We start from the raw sequence: 18,945 nt of genomic DNA, 5'->3' as shown, positions 1-18,945 counted from the left end.
GTCTTCAGGAATGTTCAAAATCAGAGGTAGAAAAATGCACAGAGAGGTTAGTTTAGGAAATTACATCATTAACTTTAAATCTAAACACCAACTGAATTATAAAAGACAAGATACATATTTAAAATTCTTTAAAGTTTCAAAGGCACTGGTGTAGATGTCAGAAACATCACTGGTTTTCTTTCATTCCATGGGGTAAGGAGATATTCATGTTGACAGAACCTTGAGCACTGCTGAGCACAGAGCGTCTCAGATTTATCAGAAGTATGTCCAGTGATCAGAGCTCCCTGTGTGTGGAGGCCATACTGATTTTGATTGGCAGAGATGATTCCTCATTATTGTGGTAATCAATAAGAAAAATTTTAAACGTAATAAAACTCAAATAAGCTTACATTATTAGTACAAATGAGATTATAGTCCTCCTTTTAGTTGCTTATCATTTTTTAGCAAAACAACAAGTCAAGTCATATTTACCATTCAAATAATTTAAAAACTTTCAGTCTGCATTGAATGAGAATACATCCAAATTATGACTCATCAAGTCTTTCTTTAGTCCCTGTAGATTCATTTACTGCCTACCCTCAATGTGTCAGGTACTAGTCTATTAGGTTGGTGCAATTACTTTTGCATCAACCTAATAGAAGAAAAGGATTCGAAATGTAGTTTTACAACGTCCCTGCCCACAAGGAGTCCATAAGTTAGTCAGGAACCCAATAATATTACCAGGTGTTGATTTCTTCCTATTTATGGGAAGTAGAGGAAATAGATTGACAGCTCTCTATTTTTCTTAGGCAAGATAAAATATACCAATGTCTTGGCATCCCTTTAAGAGGGTAATTAATACTAGCTAGCTGCTATAACAACTACCAAATCTACACGGCTTAACACAATAAAGGTTTATTTATTTTCACTCAAAGTCCCTACAGATCAAGTGGCTCTCCCCCATCTTGGAGGCGTCTGGAAAATCTGGAATCCAAGGATTCAGTGGCAGAACAAAAAGATGGTAGAGGAAGTACAGGCCTGAAAGTGAAAGACATCCCTTTCCCTCTCATTCCACTGGACAGAACTGAGTTATATGGCCCCAACCTAACTGCAAGGAAGGCTGGGAAACATAGTTTTTCTGGGTTCCCAGGAAAAGGCACAATGTAGAGAACAAAAGGTTGCCCCTGCTGCAGTCTATTACAAAAGACCAGACATTTCCAAAGATAGAGGAGACGATGCAATGCTTACAAAGATCCTATTTAACAAGGCATTTGCTTGGAATTTGTGCTTCTTTGTTTTCTATTTTACTTTTTGATAAAATATTTGAGCCTCACTTTCCCTTACTTAAAATACATGGAGTTGCTCCTGTATTCCTGATATAATAATTCGGAACATATATTTTCATGTTCAAGAGACAAGGGTTGACATACCAGCTCTCCTACAAGGGTGGAAATGCTAATTCTTAGCTCAGAGGGCTGTTCTGACAATTAAATAATTTAGGAAATAAAAGCACACTGTAGACTGTTTAAAATCAAGGGAAAATAAACATTCCATCTAATGGGAAAACTACCATTTCCAAAAATTATTTCTTTGCCATAGCCTTAATAAAACGACCTTTTAAAGGACGCTTTCATATGAGGTTGGTACCTCTGAGAGCTTTATCTTTCCATAGAGGTCTTCAAAACTTCTGTCCAACATTCATTCCTTTGTTTTGTCCAAATCTGTAAAGGAAGAGACTTACGGCAAAAGGCTGCATGAGCTCCCACAGACCATCCCTCAGCACAACTTGGTGAGCCCAAGAAGGCAATAGGATCTGATTGCAGAGGAACCCAATTAGACCCCCTTTCCTTGTTTGTTTAGTGTAAAATGAGATTTCCTGAATTTAACATCTTGTAACTTTGCTTTATACAGCTGAGAATTCTTATTAACGTCTGAGATTGGTTTGCGTCCTGGACACAGGCTGCATACCATTACAGAGGGATTTATTTGGCTCCTCTGGGAAGGACTCCATTTTGTCCTCCAAAAGCATTGCTTTTCTCAGGTTTATCCAGGAAAGCATGGGTGGCCCTTACATAATTGGAAAATCAATTGTTGACTGTGGAAAGAAGGGGTCATAGGAAATTCCTAAATTCTAACCTAAGCTGCAAGTCCCAGATTCCTTACATTATTCTTAAATATCCCTTGCACCCTCCCCTCCACCCTGAGACATACTTTTTGTCCATTTGTTTGTCTTTGGGCCTTATGTACATAAAACCAACGTATTCCTTGGAAAATGAGTGCAAAGGTTTTGTGTTTTTAAATTTAACAGTCTTGTGCAGCAAGTACAGTGGCCATACAACTGATTTTCCAGGAAATGTTGAGAGTGAAGTGGGCACCTAGTAATATTCACTCTGAGATAACAGTCAAAAACTAGGACTATCTTTATTAGTCTTGCTAGCGGTCTGTCAATTTTGTTGATCTTTTCAAAAAAACCAACTCCTGGATTCACTGATTTTTTGGAGGGTTTTTTGTGATTCTATCTCCTTCAGTTCTGCTCTGATCTTAGTTATTTCTTGCCTTCTGCTAGCTTTTGAATGTGTTTGCTCTTGCCTCTCTAGTTCTTTTAATTGTGATGTTAAAATGTCAATTTTAGATCTTTCCTGCTTTCTCTTGTGGGCATTTAGTGCTATAAATTTCCCTCTACACACTGCTTTAAATGTGTCCCAGAGATTCTGGTATGTTGTATCTTTGTTCTCATTGGTTTCAAAGAACATCTTTATTTCTGCTTTCATTTCGTTATGTACCCAGTAGTCATTCAGGAGCAGGTTGTTCAGTTTCCATGTAGTTGAGCGGTTTTGATAGACTAATAAAGAAGAAAAGAGAGAGGAATCAAATAGACGCAATAAAAAATGATAAAGGGGATATCACCACCGACCCCACAGAAATACAAACAACCATCAGAGAATACTATAAATGCCTCTACGCAAATCAACTAGAAAATCTAGAAGAAATGGATAATTTCCTGGACACTTACACTCTCCCAAGACTGAACCAGGAAGAAGTTGAATCCCTGAATAGACCAATAGCAGGCTCTGAAATTGAGGCAACAATTAATAGCCTACCCACCAAAAAAAGTCCAGGACCAGATGGATTCACAGCTGAATTCTACCAGAGGTACAAGGAGGAGCTGGTACCATTCCTTCTGAAACTATTCCAATCAGTAGAAAAAGAGGGATTCCTCCCTAACTCATTTTATGAGGCCAACATCATCCTGATACCAAAGCCTGGCAGAGACACAACAAAAAAAGAGAATTTTAGACCAATATCCCTGATGAACATCGATGCAAAAATTCTCAATAAAATACTGGCAAACCGGATTCAGCAGCACATCAAAAGGCTTATCCACCATGATCAAGTGGGCTTCATCCCTGGGATGCAAGGCTGGTTCAACATTCGCAAATCAATAAACGTAATCCAGCATATAAACAGAACCAAAGACAAGAACCACATGATTATCTCAATAGATGCAGAAAAGGCTTTTGACAAAATTCAACAGCCCTTTATGCTAAAAACGCTCAATAAATTTGGTACTGATGGAACGTACCTCAAAATAATAAGAGCTATTTACGACAAACCCACAGCTAATATCATACTGAATGGGCAAAAACTGGAAAAATTCCCTTTGAAAACTGGCACAAGACAGGATGCCCTCTCTCACCACTCCTATTCAACATAGTGTTGGAAGTTCTGGCTAGGGCAATCAGGCAAGAGAAAGAAATCAAGGGTATCCAGTTAGGAAAAGAAGAAGTCAAATTGTCCCTGTTTGCAGATGACATGATTGTATATTTAGAAAACCCCATTGTCTCAGCCCAAAATCTCCTTAAGCTGATAAGCAACTTCAGCAAAGTCTCAGGATACAAAATAATGTGCAAAAATCACAAGCATTCTTATACACCAGTAACAGACAAGCAGAGAGCCAAATCAGGAATCAACTTCCATTCACAATTGCTTCAAAGAGAATAAAATACCTAGGAATCCAGCTTACAAGGATGTAAAGGACCTCTTCAAGGAGAACTACAAACCACTGCTCAGTGAAATCAAAGAGGACACAAACAAATGGAAGAACATACCATGCTCATGGATAGGAAGAATCAATATCGTGAAAATGGCCATACTGCCCAAGGTGATTTATAGATTCAATGCCATCCCCATCAAGCTACCAATGAGTTTCTTCACAGAATTGGAAAAAACTGCTTTAAAGTTCATATGGAACCAAAAAAGAGCCCGCATTGCCAAGACAATCCTAGGTCAAAAGGACAAAGCTGGAGGCGTCACGCTACCTGACTTCAAACTATACTACAAGGCTACAGTAACCAAAACAGCATGGTACTGGTACCACAACAGAGATATAGACCGATGGAACAGAACAGAGTCCTCAGAAATAATACCACACATCTACAGCCATCTGATCTTTGACAAACCTGAGAGAAACAAGAAATGGGGTAAGGATTCCCTATTTAATAAATGGTGCTGGGAAAATTGGCTAGCCATAAGTAGAAAGCTGAAACTGGATCCTTTCCTTACCCCTTATATGAAAATTAATTCAAGATGGATTAGAGACTTAAATGTTAGACCTAATACCATAAAAACCCTAGAAGAAAATCTAGGTAGTACCATTCAGGACATAGGCATAGGCAAGGACTTCATGTCTAAAACACCAAAAGCAACGGCAGCAAAAGCCAAAATTGACAATGGGATCTAATTAAACTAAAGAGCTTTGGCACAGCAAAAGAAACTACCATCAGAGTGAACAGGCAACCTACAGAATGGGAGAAAATTTTTGCAACCTACTCATCTGACAAAGGGCTAATATCCAGAATCTACAAAGAACTCAAACAAATATACAAGAAAAAAACAAACAACCCCATCAAAAAGTGGGAAAGGATATGAACAGACATTTCTCAAAAGAAGACATCCATACAGCCAACAGACACATGAAAAAATGCTCGTCATCACTCGCCATCAGAGAAATGCAAATCAAAACCACAATGAGATACCATCTCACACCAGTTAGAATGGCAATCATTAAGAAGTCAGGAAACAATAGATGTTGGAGAGGATGTGGAGAAATAGGAACACTTTTACACTGTTGGTGGATTGTAAACTAGTTCAACCATTATGGAAAACAGTATGGCGATTCCTCAAGGATCTAGAACTAGATGTACCATATGACCCAGCCATCCCACTACTGGGTATATACCCAAAGGATTATAAATTACTCTACTACAAAGACACATGCACACGTATGTTTATTGCGGTACTATTCACAATAGCAAAGACTTGGAATCAACCCAAATGTCCATCTGTGACAGACTGGATTAAGAAAATGTGGCACATATACAGCATGGAATACTATGCAGCCATAAAAAAGGATGAGTTTGCGTCCTTTGTAGGGACATGGATGCAGCTGGAAACCATCATTCTTAGCAAACTATCACAAGAAGAGAAAACCAAACACCGCATGTTCTCACTCATAGGTGGGAACTGAACAATGAGATCACTTGGACTCGGGAAGGGGAACATCACACACTGGGGCCTATCAGGGGGAGGGGGGAGGAGGGAGGGATTGCATTGGGGAGTTATACATGATATAAACGTTATGCACATGTACCCTAGAACTTAAAGTATAATAAAAAAAAAAAAAGAAAATGAGTAAATATATTTTGAATAACAAAAAAAAAAACAAAACAAAAAAAAAACTAGGACTATCCTTGCCAAACTAAGACTTGTGTTCACAATAAACATAAAATAAAAATCATTTAAAAAATTGTAATACAATGTTAAGCTTTTTAAATTTGTACATATTCAGGTCATTGATGTTTACCTTACACGAAGCTATAATAAATGACCTCATGTGCTTTTCAAAATCAGTATCCTTCTCATTGCTCATGAATCTGAGTTTCTTTTACATATTTATTAATCACTAACATTTCAAGGCCTATAAATTGACTGTTCATTATCACTGCCCATTTTTCTGTTGTGTTTTCCTTTCCTTCTTGATTTATGTGAGCTCCTATGTATTCAAGATGTGAATTTTTTTGAAAATTTAAGATTTTATAACTGTCTTTCATTAGTGTCCCTTCTTCCATGTTTGTCTCTGACATTCTTAGTTAAATACATATTTTTAATTTAGAGGTAATCATATTACAGCTATCCCTTATTTACATTTATCACTTAATATTAAGTTTTCCTTTTTGGTTTGTGCTTTTGAAATCCTACTGATAGTCTTCCCCCATCTCAGTGATGTTCTTCCTCATTTTCATAAGCTTTAAATCTTTACATTTTACATTTAGGCTTTTGTTCCATTTGGAGTTGATTTTTGAGGTGTTGTGAGTTGGGGATCTACCTTTAATTTTCAAACTTTAGACCCAAGTTTCCCAACACATTTGCTAAACCTCTGTGCTTTCACTACTTCGTTACACTTCAAGTTTGCAGGTTTCTCCATCTGTTCCTGGTTTGTATGTCAATTTCTGCTCTGAAATACTATTTGTTTGACAAATGTTTGGAAACATGTCCTCTTATCTGGTAGAGCTATTCCCCTATCTCTTTTCTTCATTTCCAAAGTTTCTTAACTATTGAATGTATTTTGAATTGGTTTTCCAACTTGCCAAAACGTACTATTGAGAAATTGCTTATAATTGTATTGAATTGGCGAATGGATTTTAGCAAAACTGATTATTCATAAAATTAACTCATCCAACAGGTAGCAGCAGCAAAAATGGCAAAGTGAGGACTTATGAGAATTCCTTTCTCTATGAAAACAAAACCCTGGGGAAAAATGGTCTGAATCAACCTTTTCAGAACTCTGGAAATTAGCCAGAGACTTGAAGCAATTCAGGTTGCTTTTATTTAAGAAAAGTGACAGAATCTCGGTAAGAACAGCAAGCTTTGAGGGATTTGAACTTGCCCAATTGCCTTCCTTCTTTCTCCATCTCTGCAGGGGCCTTAAAACCAACATCCCACACTTATAATGAAAACCTAGCAGGAGGCAGAACAGGATTGGAGCTGCTTCAAAGCCTCAGGTCCAGAGAACTCATGACCTATGAGGATCCTCAATAAGACTCATAGCTGATTCCGCCTCAGAAATCATGGAGACCCAAAGGCAAATTCAAAATGCTGAAAGTTAACTCATCCAATCAGTCAACTCTTATACACAGCTCCTTTTATGTTCTTAGAGGTTTTTTTTATTCTAATAAAAGTGTTTTATATTGTTGTTTTATTATTCCTAAATACCATATTTTTGTTGCTATTATAAATGGTATTTCTATTGCCATTTTGTCTAACATTTTCTGGTGGTCAAGTTTCTAGCTAGTGTGGAAGAACACTAATGGCTTTTACTTATTGATTATCTCTCTGGCAATCTCCCTAAACCTCATGAGAGTAGTAATGGCTCCTCTATTGATTGATTAAGCCACTGGATTACCCATCCCCCTCTTGATAATTTCTGTTGAAATAATCACATTATCTGCAACTAATGACAATGTCACTGCTCTTATAGTCTCTATGTGCATTTCTTTTTCTTTTCTTAATGTTTTGACTCATTCAATTGACCGCCATTCACAGGACAGATGTTGAACATTTACACATATAATGGTTGTTTTCGTTATCGTGTGCCTAAAGAGAACGTGATTAAAATTTGCCAGTTCAGTATAATATTGGATGTAGGGTTTTGACAAATAATTTTCAACAAACTAAAAGAGTTATCTTCCCTTTCTAGTATTCTACTTGCACTGGTTTTTTAAAAATAATAAATTGGTATTGAAATTGTCTTATGCTCTTTTCTGTATCCATTTCTATTAAGATAATTATTTTGATTTTTTCTACTTTTCATTAAATATTAAATAATTATATTTTCTGAGGCTGAACTCTCCTTGAATCTCTGCTATGAATGCTGCTTGATCATGAGATACTATTTTTCATGCTCTCATTAAGTTAGTAAATTAATTTTTATTTAGGAACTTAAATCTACATATATAAGCAAAACTGACTTTTTGGTTCTTATAATACCTTCATCTAATTTTATAATCAATCTTATAAAGTGTGAAGCCTCATGAGGTGTTTTGAGATGACTTCACTTTTTATATTATATGGGACAAGTTCCATCAGATAGGGATTACCTATCTGTTTCCTGAAAGTTTAAAATTAAATAGCTACCTATAGACAATTATATTATTAGTATTTCATTTTTTTCATGGTTACTAGTCTGTACATATATACATATATTTATATATGTGTATGTATAAACACATATATAAATAAATTGGCATTGAGCACACATATATACATACATGCATATATACTGAATTTGGCTTCTCAGAAATCCATCTATTATCAATGAGATTTCCATTTTATTGGCAGATAGTTTTTAGTGTTACTATATGTTAAGTTAGTAATTTGCTTAATTTACTGCCATTTTCCAATTTTCATAGTCCATTTTATTTACTACCATCTTCTCTCTAACTTTGGGATCATTTTTGTCAGAAAGCTGATATTTTAGTATTTCCATTTCATGGGCTGAAGGATTTGTTAATTATCTTGTGTGTGTATTTTTTTTTAAAGCAAAGTTTTTTTTTACTTGTACAAAAGTAAGATATAGACAAACCAGAGGCTAAAAGAAAATATGCAAATAAATACTCACTATGAAAAGTGAAAAATAACAGAAAATGTTCTAATATATAATGACAATATTTCCTTCCTTTCATTTCTTGCCTTTGGAACTTTTTAAAAAATTTATTATTATTATTTTTTTGAGATGGAGTCTCGATCTGCCACCTAGGCTGGAGTTCAGTGGCCCAATATTGGCTCACTGCAACCTCGCCTCCCGGGTTCAAGTGATTCTTGTGCCTCAGCCTCCCAAGTAGCTTGTAATACAGGGATGTGCCACCACACCTGGCTAATTTTTAAATTTTTAGTAGAGACGGGCTATTGCCATGTTGACCAGGCTGGTCTCAAATTCCTGGTCTCAGGTGATCTGCCTGCCTCGGCCTCCCAAAGTGCTGGGATTATAAGAGTTAGCCCCCATGCCTCACGCCTTTGGAACTTTTATTAAATTAATGTTACTACTTCTATCTTCCATATCTTTTAACTTTTTTTTCTCAGTCATCACATTACTTTATTGCTTTTGAATGTATGGAAGACATTATTTGAATTCAACTTACAGACTGATTTTTCAGCTACATCTATTCATATGTAAAAATCCATTCATTAAGCTCTTTATTTCATCAGTTTCATTTGTCATGCCCAAAGATTTCATGTATGCTTGTTCTTGCTTTCAATATCTTTTTTATTCTGGGAATATCTGTATGTATGTATATATACACACATACACACACACACACATGTAGAGCTCAGAAAACAACACTCCAAAAAGAAGGCCTCAGCAGCAGCCTCAGCAGTGAAAGCTTTTCTCTTTCTCCTAACCTTCTGTTTCTCAGTCCTTAGCCAGCCATAGAAATGAAAATCTCTCTTTCCCAAGGTGAGTCGTAGAAACCAAAACCCCTCTGTCCCTAAACCAATCATGAAACCGGAAAATACTACGTAAGTGCCCTCTCTGCCTTTTTGTGTAAAAACTAGCCATAGAGAAATTATCTGATCTACCTTGTTTGACGGTAGATCATAAGAACCCTAATATGGCTTGGCTGTGTGTCCCCACCCAAATCTCTCCTTGCACTGTAATAATCCCCATTATGTCAAGGGCAGGACCAGATGGAGATAATTGAATCACGGGGTCAGTTTTCCCCATGCTAGTCTCATGATAATGAGTGATTTCTCATGAGTTATGATGGTTTTATAAGGGGCTTCCCCTTTCTCTCAGCACTCATTCTCTCTCCTGCCGCCCTGTGAAGAGGTGCCTTCTGCCATAATTGTAAGTTTCCTGAGGTCCCCCCAGCCATGTGGAACTGTGAGTCAATTAAATCTCTTTTCTTTATAAGTTACCTAGTCTCAGCTATTTCTTTATAGCAGTGTGAGAATGGACTAATACAACCCCATTCCAGAGAGGGTCCTGCCCAATACTCAGAAGGAAAGAATGCAGGCTCAGAGAGGCTAAGAAGAGTCCAGATAGACAGGCCTTGGTTGGTGTCCCCACTCTGCCTATTAGCATTAGAGCATATATTTTTGGTCCAATCATATTTCTATACAGCTGTTCATACTTGTTGAACCTAAGCCTAAAAACAGACAATTTCTTCTATATCTTTGCATCTTCATTCTGAAGGCTATTATGTATATACATTAAGTAAATTTATATGCCTTATCTCCAATTAACCTGCCTTTTGCAAGATGATTTTTCAGCAAACCTTCAGAACACAATATACATATTTTATATTCTTATTCTATATCATTCTGTTAGTTTTCATTCCTCAAGTATTGATAGTTCTGTTTATTCAGTGGTTCTCAAAGTGCTTTGGCCAGAGAGATTTCCTGTGAGATCATCTTTTATTCTCATAGGACTACTAGCTGCTTTGTTTACAATGTGTGCTGGATGATGGAGTAAAAGTACGCCTTTAGTTTATTTTCCTCCAGGTAAGTTTGGGGCTGTTCCAGGGAACAGAGTTCCCAGTGTTACATTCTAGGGTCTGGACTCTCCTTACTGCCTTCTCCCTACCATAAGACTTTCTAGGATTTCCTTTCGAGGCACTGCTTTGTCCCCGTGGTTATCAACCTCTCTGTCATTACATGTCCCACTTAGTGGAGGTGGGGTTCAGGGGCTCTGCCAGGCTGGCCAAGTCTGCTGCACCATCTGCTGAGGACTCCACCCATGCTGTGGTCTCCTTCCAAGTTAACGTCATCCACTCACTTTGGGCTGAGACAGGGCCGACCCATGTTTTATTCTTACTCTGGTGGTGTTAAAGCACTGACAGAGATCCATTCAGGGAGGCATGAGAATAAAAACAAAACAAAACAACCAACGCAAAACAAGTCTACCCCTCCCTGGCTGTGGGTGATGATTCTCTCCGGCTCCAGGCTGCTATCCAGTTCCTCTTCCACCTTCTGCTGCAGCCATGGGGACTCAATGACCTTCTCTCCCCCAAGGGCTCCCCACAATCTTTATGTCAGGCTTTATAAGGTTCTGATGTCATTGACCGCCATGTATCACGCACGGCCTCTCAAGAATAGAGTGAAGACCCCCATATCTTAAGTATCTCTTCTACAACATCTAGTGCACTACTTAAAATTCTTAACAGAATCCAGGATAGGCCGGGCGCGGTGGCTCAAGCCTGTAATCCCAGCACTTTGGGAGGCCGAGACGGGCGGATCACGAGGTCAGGAGATCGAGACCATCCTGGCTAACATGGTGAAACCCCGTCTCTACTAAAAAATACAAAAAACTAGCCGGGCGAGGTGGCGGGCGCCTGTAGTCCCAGCTACTCGGGAGGCTGAGGCAGGAGAATGGCGTAAACCCGGGAGGCGGAGCTTGCAGTGAGCTGAGATCCGGCCACTGCACTCCAGCCTGGGCGACAGAGCCAGACTCTGTCTCAAAAATAAATAAATAAATAAATAAATAAATAAATAAATAAATAAAGAATCCAGGATATGAGATGCAGGTGGTGATGGTCAGAATGAAGGCCCTAGAATAGAGATTCCTAGAAAGAAGTAGCATGAGGAACATTTGGAGGGATTGGTGAGCTGGCAGCCATATCAACCCAAGGCCCACGCTTCCTGCCATGGTTGGTGGGACACTGTGTCTAGAGAATGGCCGGTGCAGCCTTGAATTCTTAGATCACACACTGGTCACATTGCATGGCTTTGCTGAAGGTGAAAACTTGCTTTCAATATTAAAACTAGACAGAGTAATCATTGACAGACAGCAGTGAGATGATATCTGCTGGAGTTAAGATACCTTGGGAATAGACGGCTGCGTTTGGAATTTATTTGATGTGCATATGCAGTCTGTCATTTTTCCAGCCAATCCCATATTGCTATCTTGCCTCTCCATTATCTCCCCAACCTGAGAGATTAGAGAGAAACATTTTGTTTGTCAGCTCAGAAGTAAGCACTGTCCATTACCTGATAAGACTGAAGCAGGGTTTAACAAGTCAATTTGAACCAAATAGAAAATGTCCTATCACGATATCAGCCAGTCTCTTTGTTTGCACATACTGTTCCTGTGTTCTTGATAATCTGGTGAAACCCAGTGAAACTTAGTATATGCGGATTAGTCTGAAATGAATGCTCACTTTGGAAGCCTGCTGGAAGAAGTCAATGCATTTCTCTACAGGAAGTGCCTAGATTTATAACCTACAGGATTGAGGACAGTGAAAACCAGAAAGGCATTTCATGTCAATTAGAAAATATCTCCAGAATCTTCTGATTCTATCTCAAGTGAGAAGCCAAGTCCGAAAAGGCTGGAGACCAATTTCTAACCATCATTTTTGTATTTGTATAAGCTTTGACATTTCGGGAGGGATAAAAGTATGTGCCTATGAATATCCAGATGTTAACGCCTCTGAATGAACAAAGACAAGGCTTCTCTCATCACCTGGGAAATTCAGTAGGTGAGTAGAACTTAGTAGAGCCTGTGTTTAGACCCTTAGGGGATGTTGGTTTAAGAACTCTACTACCGACTGGGTGCAGTGGCTCATGCCTGTAATTCCAGCAGTTTAGGAGGCTGAGTCAGGAGTTCGAGACCAGCCTGACCAACATGGTGAAACCAACCCCTTCTCTACTAAAAATACAAAACTTAGCTGGGTGTGGTGGCATGCACCTGTAATCCCAGCTACTCAGGAGACTGAGGCAGCTACTCAGGAGACTGAGGCAGGAGAATCACTTGAACCCAGGAGGCAGAGGTTGCAGTGAGCTGAGATCATGCCACTGCACTCCAGTCTGGGTGACAGAGCAAGACTCTATCCAAAAAAAAAAAAAAGCGGGGGCGCGGGGAGAAGTACTCTACTATTTATAATGTGCAAGATCTGCACTTGCCATCTGTCCATGAAGAAAGGGACAGAGAACCAATGGTCACTGAGATGTGCATGTGTGATCAGCACTGTGGTGAGTGCTTTGCACACATTTTTACAACTACCCAAGAATTTTGTGAGGTGTTTTATACTATCCACAACCTATAGATGAAGAACTGAGACTCCTAGACGCATTTAACTGCCCACAGTACTAAGAAGCATTGTGCACATGTTGCTAAAGACATATGAGGCATTATTTTCTCTCTTTACCTACAAAATCTCCACTGAGCTTTCTTGGTGACAGGTCTGAGATTTATCTCGTAGGTAAACACTGACTTAATGTGTGTCTCAACTTTTAAGGAAGAGATAAAGGTAAATGGCAGGGATTAGCCATTGTCACCATGCTGTTTGCCCTCGTGTTGAAATTGTGTGTAGCGACAGGCTCTGAGTGTTTCTATTTCTCATACATACTTTTGTCTTCAATGTGGGCGCACAAATGTGGTAGAAGTTCAGCTGTAGAGTGACGTGATCAGCCAAATGATCCACTGCGGATAGAAGAGAAAGACTGTAAGATAGGTCAGCAACACAGAACTACTAGTCATCCCTTCAAAGTGCAGCATTCGTCTTGGCTTCTGATCCAGGTTGAATCTAGATTTGAAGAAAAATTAAACCATATTGGTGTGTTAATTAGGAATCTCAAATACAGCCATTATTGTCTACTGAGGTCATCAGCAACAGAAACATTGAAGAAAGAGGTGGAGAGTGAAGAGAAAGAAAGAGAGAGAGAAAGGAGAGGAAGGAGAAGGAGGAGAGAAAGGAAAGGAAAAAAGCAAGGAAGAAAAGGGGAAAGAAGAAAGGAAGGAAGGAAGGAAAAGAAAGAAAATAAGAAAGAAAGAGAGAAAGAAAGAAAGAAGAAAGAAAGAAACGAGAGAAAGAAAAGAAAGGAGAGAAAGAAGGAAGGAAGGGATGGATAAAGGAAGGAAGGAAAGAAAGGAAGGAAAGAAAGAAAGAAAGAAAGAAAGAAGAAAGAAAAAGAAAGAAAGAAAGGCAAGAAAAGAAAAGAAAGAAAGAAGGAAGGAAGGAAAAAATAAAGGGAGGGAAGGAGAGAGCGACAAAAAGTGGGGCAAGTCACTCTTCATCTCTGTGTATATATAGATATATCTTTGCCCTCATCATCTCTGTGTATATATAGATATATCTTTGCCCTCGTAGACCTTACTGCCTGAGGAGATTTTCAATAAGATGTGAAGATTCCAATGGTAGATAAATGAGGGAAATATGAAAGGTCCCTTGATACATGGGAGAAAATTCAATAAATTTCAAAACAGAAAATTCTTTCTTGGCCAATAATCTAATAAATAATAGATTTAAAACCATCTTGTGATACTAAGCATAGATAGAAAAATATGCATGTACACATGTATGTGCACGTGAACACACAGAGACTCCCACTCCGATAGTGGTGAGACTGGGCTGAATTTAGCATGCACCAGCTCCTGAGGGCACTGTCCAGTCCAATAGCGTAACGAGAAGCCAGAGCCTTCTTTGATTGTTGTTGCTCTTTTCCTGTGACCAGGTGATCCCATTGTTTGGAATTTTACCTAATGAAAAATTGAACAGAAGCAAAAATCTATTCAAGCACATTTCTTATATCCAAAATAATAAAAATTCCCCATCAATAATTGGTTAATTACTGTATGTAAAAAATGCCAGATTTTTCAACAACTAAGAAAATGTTGGTACATTTAAAGAATACATAGAACTGCTGGGTGTGGTGGCTCATGCCTGTAATTCTAGTCCTTTGGGACTAGAATGGCAAAACCCCATCTCTACTAAAAATGCAAACAAACAAACAAAACCGCGAGCGGTGGCAGGAGCCTGTACTCCCAGCTACTCAGGAGGCTGAGGCACAAAAATCTCATAAACCGGCAGGTGTAGATTGCAGTGAGCCGAGATTGTGCCACTGCACTCCAGCGTGGGCAACAGAGCAAGACTGTTTCAGAAAAAAAAAAAAAAACAAGAAAAATGAAAGACTTTTAAAATGCCCAACCATATATGTTTTATTAATACCTAATGCACTTATAAAATTGCCCAGCTACTGCAAAATATATAAGCTTTTAAATATACATGCTGTAGAAAAGAGTCCTTATGATATAGAACATACCTTGAGGTTAATTTTGAAATTTGAAAGAGCATGATCTGCATATTAGAGCCTGAAGAAAACAGCAGTGAGAATTCTCCACCTCACAATCTTTCCTTCCTCCTGCTCCTACTCATACATCCTTCTTTCACCACCACATCTCCCCTCCCAATAAAATCTAAGCCATGTGACTTTTTTCAACATCTGCTTCCTTTCTTTTCTTTCATAGAAAGCATGCATGAATAATCAGACCACACTGCTGCTGTTAATTGTAAAAATCATTAGTAAACTTCCAGGTGCTGTTTACTATATAAGCATTGTAATTTTCTATCCTAAAATCAGCAACTCCCCCACATCATTGTCTGCCCCGGGGCATGAGCACTGTGCAGCTTTGAGGTTGTCAAAGGCAGTTGCAGCCCCATTTACTGGTACTGAAAGAGATCGATCCACACCTGCAGCGTTTAAGGCAATAATTCCTGATATTAACCAGACCTCACGAGGAGAGGGCCCTTTTGCCAGCCTCCTCATGATTCAACACTCTCCAATCCATGTGGAATCATTGAATATGCTGTGATTGGCTCACACCCACCATGTCCATTCTTCCCCTTTCTGCCGCCACTCCACCTATTGTCCAAAGATTCTGGAAAGAAACCTGTAGAGAAGAGAAAGCCAGTTTAGATGCCATTTGTCTCTAACTTGTAAGCCCGGCATGCCTGAATTTTTGCAATTGCAAATAAAGTGCAAAGGAAGAACAAACTCAAGAACCCTCAAGAGCCCATACCACAAGAGGCAGGAAGAATCCTGGAGATTTAACTGAGAGAAGAGATCCTAGCACAGAGAGGAAGTAACTTGCCCAATGCCATACAAACACTGCCTAACGCTTTGGTTACACAAAACAGATTACAACTTCCATCTGTTTCCTTGAAGGCACCTGTGGTTTTCCTCAAGAAATTCAAGATAAAAGAAAACAAAGCTTGAGTTTACATTTTCCCAGGTACTACAATGGCATCCCTGGGTACACCTGCTGTTCTTTCTCTGGGGCTCCCAATTCCTGCTCTGCTCCTCCAGGCAGGATTCTACACAGCCTTCCAGTAACACTGCAGGAGTGGCCCTCGGGTGGTCTGGCTACACCTTTGCCTATAACCTGTTGCACTGTGTGTTCTTACAGCCATAGCCATTATTTTCCTGCACTGTGTCATCTGTTTGCTTGCTCCTATTTCAGTGGTATTCGAAGTGCCTCTGACAAAAGTGCTTTTCCTTCTTTTTCTTTTCATATTTTTGGCCTAGTTCAATACCTCAATGAATGAATAAGATTTATTAAGAGAGCATTATAATATCTAATGTTTTAATCAATGTTTGAGGTAGAAAGTTCTTAGAGACCATCTGACCCAACTTCAAAATTAATTTCTGCATCACAGGTGCAATAATGTTCAGTGACTCTGTGAATTATGTTTGCACTTTGGCATCCTCTCCACCTCCCGGAGTGTTCTCTACCACTTTGTCTCAGAGACAAAGCCTAGGACTGCATTTCTTAGAATTCCTTCCCCATAGGCTTCCATGAAAAGGAAGGAGGCCGTGTTCTCCAGCAGCTGTGGCGGGAAGAAGCACAGGTGACTCACAGACCAATGTGGGGAGGAAGCAGGTGGGATGGTCTCAGCAGCTCCCAGACAAGCTCCTCTACAGCTCCTGCTGTAGTGTTGCAAGCTTAAAACTTTAGCAATAACTTCACTGTTCTTTGTTTCCCCGGCTTTTCCAAAATTTTGCTAGGTTTTATTTCCTTGCATTAAAATTTTCCTACGACAAAAGAGTCATCTTTGTAATGCATGGTGCTGGGTCAATTAGATACACACAGAGTTGAGGTGGAGGATAAATCCTGACCCCTCCCTCATAAAAACAAAATCCAGACAGAGTATAGATCTACATGTGAAAAGTAAAACCATAACTTTAAAAGAAAACATACAAAAGCATCTTCATAACCTTAGGGTAGGCAGACCTTATACAAGACACAAAAAATTGCTAGACATAATACACAAAGTGATAAATAGAACTCCAATAAAGTTAGTGTCCTCTGCATATCAAAAGACACCATTAGGAGAAGTCAAGCCACAGAATAAGAAAGGATATTTGCATGATACATATCTAAGACTACCAAGAATATATAAAAATTTACACAAATCAATAAAAAAGACAGACATCTCAAAGTAGGTACCTCAGAAAAGAATATCTAAGTAGCCAAAAGCATGTTAAAAATTTCTCAGATTAAGTAATTATTAGATAAATGCAAATTAAAACCACCATATACACAAAAGAAAGTCTATAATTTAAATGGCAGACAAAACAAAGTATTGCGTTTGGAGCAACTAGAACTCACCTACTTTTAAGAGTAAGTTGGTACAACTATGCTTGCATGTCGTTGGGAAACTGAAATTATCTACTCAAACTGAACATCCATCCATCCTACATCCTAGCAATTCTACCTCTACATATATTAATATAAATGTACACACATGTTTACAAAAGACATACAACTATTTATAGCAGCAATATTTGAGTAGTTCATATTACAAACAATCCATCAATCAATCCATAGGATAGGCTGTGATGTATTCATATATGTTACACAATAAAGCAACGAGAATGAAATAACTACACATTTTCCCAACAAATCATAATTTTGATGACTCACAATCAAAATAGCCTGAATACAAAACAATACATACTGGATAATTCCATTTACACAAAGTTTAAAAATCAGGAAAACATCCATGGCTTTAGAACTCAAAATAGTGGTTACTTTGGGGGACGTAATGATTAGAAGGAGGGGAACTTCTTGTTAATGTCGAACTCCTAAATCTGGACTCTTGTTACATGGCATGTTCAGTTGGTAAAATTTTATTGAAATTCACTGTTAATATCTGTGCGTTTTTAAATAAATTTTATACTTTAATTAAAGTGTTACATTAAAAGAATTCAGCCTGGAGATACCTGGAGTGTCGTCCATTTTCCTGACTGACAGAGTAAATTATTTAAAATTTATAGTTAATAGGTTTCAGGGTCATGGTTATGAAGATGATGGTGATAATTATGACAACAATGACAAATATCTTCAACTACAGTGAAAATAGCACTACTGTTTATTAGGTGATAGACAATATGTTGGGGACTTTTTGATAACTTGACACTGTCCTGGGAAGCAGGAATTGAAATTCCTGTTGCACGGATTGGGAAATTGAAGGTAGCTAATTTGTTCAGTCACCCAGCTCCTGTGAAGTCAGACTTGACTCTTGGACAGAATTTATTGATTCTACGCAGATTTCCCACTTCATGAAAGAATGGCATGATTTTTCATCTGTAACTCAGAAACCCTTTTGAGTTCATAAATACTCAGTTACTCAAACTGATGCCCCATGACATGAAAGTGCTGGGAGTTCTGTCTGTCTGAATGAGGCAGAGAACAATGCTGATGGGATTTCTGCCCCCACTGTGTAGGGTCCCTCATGCATTTGTGGTGCTTTGTAACAACCCTCATCAAAGTACATAACTCAAGAGATGCAGGATCTGCCAATCGTAAGCAGCTCTTCCCAGCTCCTTTTGTAGGAAAAACTTTCTCACATCCCTGGTACTGGGCAGGGATAAGAAGAGCCTGTGGGGTTGGCAGCTCCCTGTCATGGTCTCATCTACAGAAATGTCTTCTCTTCTTTTCATCCTGCTAAATTGGAGATTGTGAATCTCTGGAATCAGATAAAATCTTATTTTCTCATTTGGTAAAAAAAAAGAGAGCATTTAATGTCTCATAAAGCTGTAGGAGAGGGTTTGGTAAAATGAACATGTTAAACCCCCACCTCAAGGAGTATGTGGAATACCAAAGAAGAGAATTTCCCTTCAGGGGCCTCC

General features: G+C 38.6%; 1 long non-coding RNA gene across 1 annotated transcript in view; it reads right to left on the bottom strand.

Moving 5' to 3' along the window:
- Nucleotides 1–740: 740 nt before the first annotated feature.
- The window catches only part of LOC117063042, a 63,695-nt gene continuing 45,490 nt past the window's right edge, over nt 741–18,945 (bottom strand). Inside the window, exons 2-4 of the long non-coding RNA XR_004428689.1 lie at nt 15,641–15,703; nt 13,383–13,456; nt 741–1,700 (exon numbers count right to left, since the gene is read on the bottom strand). This is a non-coding gene — a long non-coding RNA (uncharacterized LOC117063042). The remainder of the gene's footprint in view (nt 1,701–13,382; nt 13,457–15,640; nt 15,704–18,945) is intronic.

Source organism: Trachypithecus francoisi, unplaced genomic scaffold (genome assembly GCF_009764315.1).
Source record: "Trachypithecus francoisi isolate TF-2019V2 unplaced genomic scaffold, Tfra_2.0 Lachesis_group17, whole genome shotgun sequence".
NCBI classification, from domain to species: domain Eukaryota; kingdom Metazoa; phylum Chordata; class Mammalia; order Primates; family Cercopithecidae; genus Trachypithecus; species Trachypithecus francoisi.
This window is presented reverse-complemented; position numbering and strand designations above follow the sequence as displayed.